The sequence below is a fragment of the Pan troglodytes genome, chromosome 7 (genome assembly GCF_028858775.2).
Source record: "Pan troglodytes isolate AG18354 chromosome 7, NHGRI_mPanTro3-v2.0_pri, whole genome shotgun sequence".
Classification (NCBI taxonomy): Eukaryota; Metazoa; Chordata; class Mammalia; order Primates; family Hominidae; genus Pan; species Pan troglodytes.
In genome coordinates this window covers 78,105,421-78,118,431 of record NC_072405.2, presented here as the reverse complement: position 1 = coordinate 78,118,431, position 13,011 = coordinate 78,105,421, and the positions used below count along the sequence as shown (strand labels likewise).

The 13,011-nt window shown below is 38.7% G+C and overlaps 1 protein-coding gene across 6 annotated transcripts in view; it reads right to left on the bottom strand.

Moving 5' to 3' along the window:
- Nucleotides 1-10,197, bottom strand: part of SULF1 (sulfatase 1) — a 193,716-nt gene extending 183,519 nt beyond the window's left edge. For 5 of the 6 annotated variants that reach the window (XM_003311747.6, XM_024345182.3, XM_016959547.4 and 2 more), the window contains exon 1: nucleotides 9,871-10,040. The gene's annotated coding sequence lies outside the window, so the exon portion shown is untranslated. Of the gene's footprint in view, nucleotides 1-9,870 lie in introns of all 6 variants that reach the window. The other variant, XM_003311746.6, reaches the window with a different exon arrangement.
- Nucleotides 10,198-13,011: the final 2,814 nt, after the last annotated feature.

The following is a 13,011-nucleotide window of genomic DNA, read 5'->3' as shown; positions in this document are numbered from 1 at the left end:
AACAATTCAGTTGCTAGCCATTAATGGCTTCCAAATATAAACCGGCTCATGTCAATTAATCCCTCATGTCTGGCAACCCTGAGTGAGAAATAGATTACAGGTGCTGATACTTAGGCTGGCGTTTCTTCCACGGGAACTAGGGAATATGGTTCAGAAAACCCAGTTGGGTAACATAGAACAGGCCAAAGTCTTCATTAAAAACTTGAATGGGACCCAAGTCTCTTTTGAGGAACGAAAATGCTGTCAAGTCTCCATGGTCGATGCTATTCCCACAAATTTTCAGTAACAGGGCTACATTTCAGTTCCAGATTTTGCTGACTCAAGCTCTGTGTTCTTTCAGTCATGCTGCCTCCAACATATAATGCACGAGTTTGAAAAGGCAAACACAACCTTCTACTTCTAAGAAATCTATACTTAGTCCTGAAAACTGCCCATTGATTTAGTAGGAAGACTTGACTAGAGAATGGCCCTCTTATTTTGAAGAGGAAATGGTTGAAACAAATAAAACAAAAAAGGACAAAAGGGGATAGAAAGAAAAGCAGGGGAATGGGGAAACCATTCCCAAATCATAAAATTAAGGATGATTTGTCTTTGTAGTGAAGAAGGGAATGTGTATTTCATTTGTGAATAAGTCATTGGTACATTCTGTGAAAGGATGTCAATCAGCCTCCTCCAAGGTAGAATATGAAGGTTTGTGAGCATAGGCAACTTAAATATTTCATCTCTTCTTGCCTCTAGACTTTTTAAATTTCATGTTCCTCTCCACTAACAGTCTCTTAGTCAAAAGAAGAGAATTATAGGTGTTATGCAGATGTAGTTGAGTATTTTGACTCGAATATCTGTAACTTCCCCAAAGTTATAGAAATGCTAGATTGTTACTTGGCCAACCATTTTCTTAATCTGAGAAAAATTTTTTTTTAATCTAAGGCAGCATATGCCTTATGAAAATCACAGTTGTATATTCTGTCTAATGCCCACCAATGATCAGAAAATTAGATTGTATCTATTTAAATTATATTATTAAACATTGAGTGCTTGCTTCAGCAGCACATATATTATTAAACATTGATATACACATATATTTACATATGTTTGCATTATAAAGTTCTATTGAGTGTAGTCTGTTCACAGATAACAGACAAACATTTGTTCCGTAATGACCATTGTCACTTTGGGAATGTATTGTGTTGCCGAATGAAATTCCATTTTCAGTAGCTTTAGATTGAGCCACCATTTCCCTGTGTCCTGGGCTTGATACCTCAGTATTTTTCTCTCTTTTGTCCTCTATTTGACTAATCACCAAGTTGTATTATTGTTATTTATTTCTTCACCATGTTTCTTACACCCATCCTTTCCTTATTCCCACTGCGTCGATGGGAATAGACAACATTTTTTTTTTAATTTATTTGAACTCTGGGGATCAATTGTCTTGTTATTCCCCTCTCTCTTTCTCTCTGTCTCTGCTCACTCACTGTCACTCTCATTTTTCCTTAATCTCTCCTCATTCTTAAAAACCTACTGCTTGAACTTCCTACGGCATCTGTTTAGCTATCAAGTCCAACCTCTCTACCTGATGTGTTAGGACTCTCTAGAATCTGGCCTGACTTAGCTACGACATGAAATGCTTATTATAGCAAGGCACAGAGCAGAGGCAAGAGAGGATCACAATGTTTCCCCTCCTCTTCCATTCCTTTTTTTCTCTTCTTTGCCTCTATCCTCTTTCCCTCTCTCTTCCTCTTTCTCTTCTTTGCCAAGTGGCCACCTTCATTATATTTCCAAATTGTGTCATACAGATCATTAGATTAAAAACAGCTATTTTTATTTGAAAAGGACATACTTTATCACCAAGCCTCAGCTCAAGCCATTTCTTTTGCCATCTTGGAACAAAAATGTAGCTTTTGTGTTTTGTGTTTGTGTTTGTGCAGTTTCTCTGTTCTATATTCTGTGTTAAGCATCTTATTTTATTATCTCATTTAATCTTTATAACAACCTTTTGTGATAAACTTAACTCCATTGTACAGAGAAGGAAACTGAGTCAAAGTAAAATAAAAAGATTTAATCTGTTTGATACTGGGTCCATATCATAAATCTCCTTTACTAAACCTAAATATCACATATGAAAAAGAATGTGATAACACATGTAAAGCCTCTAGGCATCCCAAGTAAAAAATATTACATGTCCTGTGCTTTCATTTATCTGTTATATTCAGAAAACTTTCTTTTCTTTTACCAGCATAAAGTTCTTAGAAGAAAAAAAGAGAACATGATTTGTAGGGGGCCTGTCTTTTGTGGGATGCACTTTTTATAAGATGAAAGTTAAAAGCTGGTTTCAAGAATTTCTGGATGCACGGTAAAGCACATCTGTTTACAGGGACATTCTGTTCAGGAGAAGATTAATTATTGGCAGGTGAAGGTTAAGGGTGAAACTTTAAATTGGCAAGAAGTCTATTCAGAACACATGTTATATGACAGAAAGGTGATTAGGAAGCAAAGGCATATTTGTGATAGGAGTTTGAAGATAATATCTAGAGGTGCACACTTCTAAAGTAACTGATCAATAAATGTACATTGGAATGCAATTAGTCTTTTCCCATCATAATTCTGGTATAGCTAATATCTTTTAATTGTGTAACCTTTAGTTTTACTTTAAATTAATATAGCAGATTATGCCTGTAACATCATACCAAAAAAACTGGACAATAAACAGAACTCTTTGTATTTCAGATTTCCATTTTGGTTTTTAAGAATGGGCTGAATGTGCCAGTGTTGTTCAGGAAAATGGGAAGACACTTAGACTGAATAATCTTTGAGCCTCTGTCATCAAAGGAATACAAGGAGATTTTCCTGAGTTCTTGAAACAAATCTGTCTCAGAAATTATTTGCATACTATGAAGTGGAAAAAGTTGCATGTATTAGTAACCCTATTTACTGATTGGAAAGATCACAGGACAAAATAAAAAAAATAGTTCAGAGTTTCCATTAATTCTAGCAACAGAACTAGCATCTGGCTACAGCAGTTTGTTGCTCAGCTGAAGATTTGGTCAATGCCAACAAAAGAATAGAGCAAAACAAAGAAGAGCGAGAGGAAAACTACATGACAGTAGATGAAATCTACATCAGAGTCCATTGCTTAAGAACAGACAATTCAATTGTTATGGTATAATGTGATTGGATATGTAATAAGACAAATCCCCATCTTACAAGGATACTGTTTTATGAAAATGTCTAGGCTTGCTCATGAATTGATTGTCCATCCAGCTTTAGAATGTTTTTTAGTTTATATTCAACAAGAGCCATGTGGACTCTTGCCAGTTCCCAAACTCCACTCCCATCACAAGCCTTCTAACTTTATTTTAGAATTTGATTAGTATGACCCAAAATTTATAGATTTATTTTGAGAGAGTCTACCTTTTACAATTAAAACTTTTGATTGAGAAACACAATGTGTCTGTTCATTTATTCCGCACAGAGATTTAGTATTAATCTCACCCACAGCAGTTAAACAGTAGCATGTCCAAGTCCCTTAGATTCATATTTTAGAAAATGTAGACATAGTTTCCTACAGGTTTGTACCTGTGTAGTAAACAAAAACAAAAATAAAACAGCACAAGAAAAATTTAACCTTTGAAGGTAAAGCGAAGAGCTACATTTTTTTTTTTAATTAAAAGTGGCTTAGGGCTGGTGTGGTTGCTCACACCTGTAATACCAGCACTTTGGGAGGCTGAACTGGGAGGACCACTTGAGGCTAGGAGTTTGAGACCAGCCTGGGCACCATAGTGAGACCCAGTCTCTAAAAAATTAAAAATAAAAAATAGCTGGATATGGTGGTGCATGCTGGCAGTCCTAGCTACTCATGAGACTGAGGCAGGAGGATCACTTGAGCCCAGAAGATGGAGGCTGCTGTAAGCTATGATCTTGCAATTGCCCTCCAGCCTGGATGTGAGAGTGAGACATTGTCTCAAAAAATTAAATTAAATTAAAATTTAAAAAGTTTAATACACTACTGTGCAGGAGTACATGGACCACATATTTAGAGGCCAACGAAGACTAGCTTAGCGGCTACAGGTGATGATGGTGTCAAATGTGATTGTTAATGCCTCTCTTTGAAAATTTGATAGATATGTTTGCTAGGGAGAGGGAGGGATCTCCAGAAATACTGCCTTACCCATCATCCCAGGCAGTTCCAGTTTCTTTCCTCTCCCTGGCTGAGGGCAGGTGCAGACCAGATGATCAGAAAGCTAGAACTGAATATCCAATGTCTAAGGACATATTTGCTAAGTGGCATTCAGTGCCTTGTTAGAGAATTTCACAGTCAGCTGCCCTTCCAGGGAAAAGGCAGAAATAGAAGGTTCAATGTTTGATGATGGGTGCAGAGTTTGGGAATGGTAAGGGGCTCAAGCTGATTGCTTTCAGCTTTTTTGTTAAATTTGGTTTGAAGGTGAAGTCTAAATGGTATCTTGCTTTATCAATTACTTCTGGAAGCTCGATCTGACTCTCTACAATGTTTTGCCAAGTTTTTATTAATATTTCTTTCTAGATGGTGAGCCAGGAGGAAAGAAGGGAAGCACATGACCCTTAGTGAATCCAAATCCCTGCTAGGGTACAGGGATGGGGTCCTTTGTTCCCCAACAGCACAGCACGGTGGCCCAGGACCTGCTCTTTATTATCCTTGGTGCAGGACCCAGGGCTTCATGCTTCATTTCTCCCTCAACGTGTATTTAACTGTCACTACTGTCCCTACAGAGCCATTAGCTCAGTTGCTCCAAATCCCTAAATGCCAAGAGCACCTCCCTCCTTCTCTCTCTCTCTCTCTCTCTCACTTTCTCTCCCTTGCTCTCTCCCTCCTTTCCTTATTCCCCTGCCTTTGGTGGCAGAAGAAAATGCTAAAGGAAGGCACATCATAAATACATAGGATTAATGTCTGACATAGTTGAATGATTGTCATTCCTGCATCCTAGGTCTGGATCTACATATGCACCAATCAACCCTCTCTCACTTCCATTTATTGAACATACAATACTGGATATGCACTGAGCTAGGTGATTTATGTGTTTTCTTTACAATGTTCCCAAGATAAGTACTCCTATCTGTATTTTACAGAGGAAGGAGCTGAATCTCAGAATGGGTCAGTTCACTGTCCAAGGCCACACAGCTAGAGAGGTGGTCCCTGGATTAGAACACAGGTCTGTTTGAACCCAGAGCCTGTACTCTCCTGCTCCAAAGCCATATTTGGGATTTTATGATAGAGCAGCAGCCAATACATGTAATTTCTACTACAGTTAAAGCTGAACTTCATAGGGATTTTTTGTATAATACTCAAGCTTAATCTGGGGCAATTATTTCACTTTCTGCCTTAGGGGCATTTTCCTTAAGTTTCCCCCAAATAAAACCCACTGAGTTTCATTTTTTTTTTGTTTGTTTGTTTCCTGTCCTGGGTGGGGAGGAAGCTACTGGAGCCGGTGAATGGCTCTAAATTGGGGTAACTCTAGAGAGGAAATTGTCTTGAGTGTTCGAATGTCCTGGTGAGTTTAGTAAGCACACTTATTAGGGTCTTCTGTGGGTCATTAAAGTGGACCAGGCCAGTCCCTGTCACTCCACCTGAGAAGTCAAGGAATAAACAAGCAAACTATAGAGCAGAATAAAAAATAAAGCAATTGTTTTAAGTGCAATCCATAGATAACCAGTGGTCAACATGAAGGGAAGAAAAGCATTGCTGGAAGAGGTAGCGGTCAGAGAGGCTTCTCAAAGGAGGTGGAACTTAAGCTGAAACTTTGAAGGATGAATATATAGAGGTGATAAGGATGAACTGAGTGGGGCATTTTACACACAGGCTTATGAATGTAGACTTAGAAGGAACCGTGCACATGATGACAAACTCATTTTAAAGACAAGATAGAAAACTAGAGTGGTTAGGGCTGAAAGAAAAGGCTAGAAAGTGGAGATGCTGTGCTGCCCACTTTAGCTGGAAGGAAGGGTAGACTTCTGAGGTTGTGGGGATGTGGCGGGGAGAAATGGTTGGAAAGTTCGGGCCAAATAACAGAAGGCCGGCACATTAGAATAGGACTGAAATTCATTTTATGTGTAGTAACGGTTTATGTGGTAACTTTCAGACTAGAAGAGCTTTGATGAAAGTGACATTTTAGGAAGCTGAGTCTGCAGTAGTAGACAGAAGAGGGAAATGGAGGCAAGTGGACCATTTAGGAGGCTGTTGCAATGGCCCACACGTGAGATGATCATTGCACTGGGATGGTAGCTATGGGCCACATGTGGGAGATACTTTAAAGGAAGGACTCACAGAATTTGATGACCGACTGGCTATAGGGGAGAGGGAAATATGAGAGAGGAAAAAAAAGGCTAACAGGCGAATTCCCCACCTCCTCAGGATATTAAGATAGATTAAAAAGAATTTAAATAGGAAACATATTTCAGGACAAATTTTTTCAATAAGATATCTCCTTTCAAAAATTTTCATGGTTCTAACCTAAATAAAAGGTGAATTTACCACATGATCATAGACTTAGTTTCATACACGAGCCTCCTTCTCCCCAAAGTCAATAATGATAAAAGCGACCATCTATTTAGAGTCTGGTTTTAAAAATTTTAATCCCCTTAAATTTACTTCATGTTCTCCACACAAAAATATTGCACAGGGGAAAAAAAAAACAGATGTCCTGAGCTGACCCTTTGGTTGGCCTCATCTATGTGGCGATGGTTGGGGAAATCTCAATACTATATATAACTCAGTATCAGAAATCTAGCTTTATGGTTTTTTTTGTTTTTTAGACGGAGTTTCACTCTTGTCGCCCAGGCTGGAGTGCAATGACGCGATCTCGGCTCACTGCAACCTCCGCCTTTCAGGTTCAAACAATTCTCCTGCCTCAGGCTCCCAAGTAGCTGGGATTACAGGTGTCCATCACCGTGCCTGGCTAATTTTTGTATTTTTAGTAGAGATGGGGTTTCACCATGTTGGCCAGGCTGGACTTGAACTCCTGATCTCAGGTGATCCACCCGCCTCGGCCTCCCAAAATGTTGGGATTACAGGCGTGAGCCACTGTGCCCGGTCCTAGGATTTTTAAAGAATAAACCCATTTTCAATATAAAACACAGAAGAAACAAACCTCTAACCCTTCCAATATGGATACATAATTAGGGAAGGAAATAGGAAATGTCCCATTTGCCACTTGTCTCTACTATTATGATGGAAATGGCTACAGCAATCTGCATGAAGTCACTTACATTTTCTTAGAAGGAAAACAGAGTAGAACCCTTCTAGTTTCCTGATGGAGGTTCCTACTCATAACCTACCATGGATTCAGTGAATACCTGGACTAATGTATTTTGGTATTGCACACCACCATAAAAATGAATTTTGTCACTTTCACAAATCATGCTTTCAGATCACTTTTCACCTCTAAGATCTGTCACCTTAGTGCATACCGAGGGCACATTTCAGATCTCCTCAACCTCCATTATTTTTCGCTTCTCTGGAAGGGATATCCTGTGTGCTCAAACACTTTCACAGCTGGTAGAATGCTGATGGGAACTTCATGTGTATTAGCAGCACAAGTGCTGTCAGGAAGAAACCAAATGTCAAACTGAGGTATGTAGAGGTCGCCATAAATATGTCTCTGCATGTTTACCACCTGGGACAGTAGATTTTGATTTTGACAAGAAGCTGGGATTGCCCTGTGGACACTGTGTTTCAAGCAAGCCCTTTCAGTTCACGAAGTAACTTCACATTACCCTGTTAGGGGGACAAAAACACGGCTGCCGTTTCAAGGTGTGAATTTATTATCTCTCCACACTTCCTTTCTTGTTTCCATCCTGCCTAATCCTGTGTACAATTGTTTTTTCAGGGGAATTGTCCCATATTGTCAAAGTCCTGTCCAGGCAGCCCTGTGATCGATCTGCAACATCAGGGATGTATGCTGGTGGGGCACCTGTTGCTAAATAGCACCTTGCCTCTGTTAGATGCCATCATGCCACATCTCAGGGAGGAAAATCCGATCTGTGAGGAGGCACTTGACTTTCTTGTGAAAGATTTCTGCAGTAGTGAAAAATGGTATTGGTAGTTAGCACCATGCATGCTATATGCTGTCCATGTAGTTCTAATCCTGATACAACACGAGATATTAGCTTGCCTTTCTGCCTTTATTTTTTAAAACCTCATTTCCATTGTAAAGCCAAAATGGAATGACTGGAATTCCAAAAGACTTCAGCTTATGAACTTGGATCTATTTTGGTTATGTAATATTGGGAATCAGATAATACTCAGTCAGAATAACTGCCTGGGTATTTATGAGGATAATTTCTCATTGAAGAAGAAGTTTGAGAGTATAACTGGAGAACATTTTGAATAAAAATTAAAGACCATATTAAAATATTGTTTTAATGTTAACTTTTTTTAAAAAAGGATTTTAAAAAAATTAACCGCATGGTTGCAAAAATATGTATAATGCAACTTGAAACATAATTTTACAGGCATCTTTATGCAATCAAATATTAAAATCACAAAGCACTAGCCATAAATCCTGTTATTCAACCTACCAAACAGCTCTTATTTCAGAACAGCTTATATACAATATTATTCATAGAATCTCTCACCTGCAAAGGGTGAGGATAATGCTGGGTTTCTCTGCCAAATGTGAAAGTCCAGTAGGAGCCAGAATCTCTGTATACCACAGGTATATGAATGTTGCTATCGGAGGGCAAGTATATTAGGGTAGCAGAAGTCTCATTGGCTCACCTATCTTGCTAGAAAATTTGGAAAATAAAAAATTTTATGTTTTGATCCCTATGAAAATAGAGCCTGAATTGAAAGGCCTTTTTTTTATACTACGAATTAAACATAGCATATAAACCCCCTTCTTATATTTATAAATAGTTCAATTCAATTTTGGTGGGTGCTTTTGGTAGAGCCGTTACGGCTACTCACATATATGATGACAACTCATTTTATGTTGCTCAGGCACCAGATGACTATTAATTTCCAATGACTAGTTTATAATTAAATCCTTTCTGTTTGTCTGTTTATAACCAAACCTGAAAATCTATTTACGTTTAATTAACACTTCACTTAGCCGGTCTAAAACCTATAAATGTAGTGACTCTTAATGATCCATTACAGAGATGCTACTTTAGTTTTCCATGACTTGTAAAACTTTCACAAACAGATCTGCAAATCAATTACCTCCATCTGCTTTCCCTGCAGCTGCAAGAGGGCTATGTTAAAGAGCATTTTCCTCCTTCTTCCTTCTCTGCTTTTCTTCCAGCTCTAAGCATTTTTGTTTTAAAGCCGACCTAGCGGCTGTTCAGAGGGTAGCCCCTTCTCTTCAGGAGTTTCCAAACTTTAGAGTCAATCTCCAAAAATATTTTAAAACACCCTTTGCTCTGTCATAAATCAGACATAATCTACCTTGCACAAATCGGTGAAGAAAGCACTTCCACCTCTGCCAGCAACTCAGTAATAGACCCTTCAAAGAATCTTTATAAATTGAGCAGTCAAATGCAACAGTTTGAAAGTGAATTTTAATTTTGAAAGCTAAAACAAATCCTTTCTCAGCCTTATCTATCCTCTACAAGCAAGTTATAGCTCCTGTTTTGAGTATACAAGGGGGATATGAAAAGGTACAAACGCGGCTCGCAAAGATATTTTCTTAGCTACACCTTCAAAAGCAAGGCATGAGGAGTGTTAGTTCTACAAAGACAGCCAAGCATCAAGCTATGCTCACTGTCATCTGTCAGCCGTACAATAGCAGCATTGATAGGACAGCAACAACTGGCTTTGACAAGTGTGCCGTGCTAGCATTCCATTCAAAACTATGCTAAAAGAGAGAGGGGGAGAGAAGCATTCAATGTCTTTTACTTTACCTGAAAAAAAACCTGCTTTTCTTGTGTCTGCTGAAAATGAATTCCTCCTTTTCCTCCAAAAGCAAAGTAGTTCTATTGCCTGCGGCTCTCACTTGGAGAAGACCACACAGCTCCAGCAAGGCAGCCTTCCTTCTCTTAATCCCCACTCGAATGTGATGACACACACTAACCCCAACCATCTGTTGAAACACGTCCTCAAGCACTCAGCACAGTGGTGTGTCAAGACGGGCTGCCCAATCCAATTGCTGGGGCTGGGTGTCTCTTACGGATTGGAGGCTGAGGGCAGGGCTGAAACTGGAGGTCTGAGAACTCCCAGTCAAGTAACCTGAGATTTTCAGAGAGAAAGGACTGCTATAAAAAGAGGAGAAGTGGGAGGTGCTACAGAGAAGGTGGAGGGAATGAATTATTCTGATGACCAGTTGTGCGTTACTTTTCACAACTCCTCGTGCTCCCCCTGGGATGATGGGGACCCTCAGTGGGATGCACAGAAACCCTAAACATTTTTACTGCCGGTCTATGGAAGGGCCATCTCAGCAAGACGTTTTCCCTTCCATAGGAGATAAAAGGTTCATCTTGACTTGCTGATAAAGGGTTAATGTAGGAGTAGTTGGCACTGAAATGTGACATCTACATTTTGAAATCTAAACTCCTACCTTCCTTTGATTAGATCGTGGCTGCCTCCAACATTCCTGGCAAGGAGGGGGTGGGGGCGCAGCTAAGAGCAGAAACTTCTCTATTCCCACACACAGCTCTTCACTGTTTGCCACAGGCTGAACTTCAGAAATAGTCAATGAAAATCATTTTCGTTTCTACTCATGTAAAATAGCACGCGCTCCCATAGATAAAGGTGGCTTTTTAAATCACTTGCTGCTTTCATAGACATCTCTTTGTAAAAGCACTTTGGTACCAGAGGGCTGCACTCTGTCATTGATTATTTTTATTGGCTTCTAGTTAATTGCACTTATAATGTCCATATAGCTCAAACAGCTCATTAACAATTTTGCTTTGAAATGTTTTCAATTTCTGGTCATTTCAATACCTTCTTCTTAGGTGCATTTTTTTTTTTTTTTTTTTTTTTTGGTTTTCTGAACTGTTTAATGAAACTAAGTACTTTGACAGCAGTCTGAACCAGAAAATGGCTATACTTGTCACAGTACTTTAAGAAGATATCTGGAAATCAATTAATTGCCACAAATCTCACAATTTCAAAACTTCCATCAGATATCTAAGGAATTTTGATAAACTGAAAGAGAAAATAGGAATTTTAAATACTACCAACTTCCTGACAGTGTCTGTGGGAAGCCAACATTTTAAGTATTGCACCTTTTGTATTTCTTTGAAATGGGAGGGGGATTGTTTTAAAAAAAACAAAAAAACTCTTAAACTTGCCTAATGCCTTAAAATTTAGACTATAAATAGTTATCTAATATGGGCATGCTAGTATCACAAGGAGAATTATTTCAGTTTCTAGCAACATGGATTTGACTAGCTTGTGTTTTTCCAGAATTTTTGTGTGTGGTATTATATTAAGATACTTAAAAATTATTCCGGGTGCAATTTTCTGAAGTACAAAATTAGAAAACTAATTTTTCTGCAGTGCATTTTTTTCTTATAATTGAGTTATAAAGAAGAAGGAGGGAAGAAAAAGAATCAGAAGTTGGAGTCCTGATTCATTTGCTCAATTGCTTCTCAGAAGTGATTATGAGGTGTCTGTTTCACAATATATTGTGTATTCACTAAACTACTCCTGATCAGCTAAGTCCAGATACATAATCAACACAAACATTTTCAACAATGGCAAGTGGCACAACAGGGCTCTAACTTCCCTTGGGCATCATAAAATTTTTAATAGTGCCAATTATTGGAAGGTATTTTTTTTTCCTATTTTGGCAGGAGGGGGTTTAATCCAACCAGACCTATGTCTGGAAATCTGGATTACCTCAACTGCATAGATTTTGAAGACCCCAGAGACATTATTAAGGTAGTTCACATTCTCTTAAACTGTAAATTGAGTTACAAAAGTAAAACCTAAGAAACTGTACAGATGTGGAATCAAGAAGCTTTATCAACCCTGTGCTTGTAACACACTGTCTATAAGGCATTCCCAAATGGGCCTGGTTCTGACCTACATTATTGTTTAAAGTGCTTTTTAACACGGACATTTTATTCTATTATTAATTGTAGATCTTTTCATTAAAACTCAGTCACTGCTTCTCTTTTATTGATAACTTCAGCTATTTACACGATTTAATACTTGCTTTAAAATAAAAAATACAAGGATGCAATAGATGTGGTTGTTTGCTATGATCTTAATACTTGCTTCTGCAGTAGCTGTAAACGCTACCTTTGGAAAGTATTGTAAGAGTGAGTCCACAAAGGCACATTTTTCGTTGTTGCTCTGAAATGCTTTTGTTAGGGAAAATCAACTCAAACAAAAACCTGAAGCTGGTGCTGCAGGATAAGGTCCCAGCTCCCCTTCTCTCTGTAGCCTGCTTTAGTGCTCAGCGGAGTGTCAGTTTAGAAGTTAAGAATTTTCCATTACCTCCCTTCCTTTCTCCTTGCCATCTGCAAACAGTTTATTTTTTAAGAAAAAAAAAGTGAAATTGATTCTGTCTTGAAAGATCTAAACCTAAAATACAGCACATTCTAAAAGATGATATGCCGAATTTTCAAGTACATTGAGCAGGGCGAGGTTGTGCACAGAGTGAAGCGCTTCATCATAAGAATTAAGTAAAGACACTCCTAAAATGAAAGATTAATTGTAGGTAACGGTGATATTGAAAAATAGCCCCTCCTATTCTGTTCCCACAGTTAAAATGTCCCTTTACTTATTAGCTCCAATTAGTTTCCATGGTAACCGACCAGCCCTTGTAAACCCCGCACTCTGAGCTTCACTCATCTTTGTCTAGACTGAGCTCACCAGCCTTCTTCCTCCACAGATGGCAGTTTAGCTGAATCTATATCTATACCCATATCTTTTGCACACACATAACTGGCACATAAGTGTCCACATTCACTTTATTACTTGCACAATGGTGGCCAAGGGAGAATGGAAGTGGCATTTAATCCCCCAGCTACAACGCGTGCATCTGCTGCCACACTAATTTTTCCCCCCTCTTGGTTATTGTTTCTTCCAGCCTT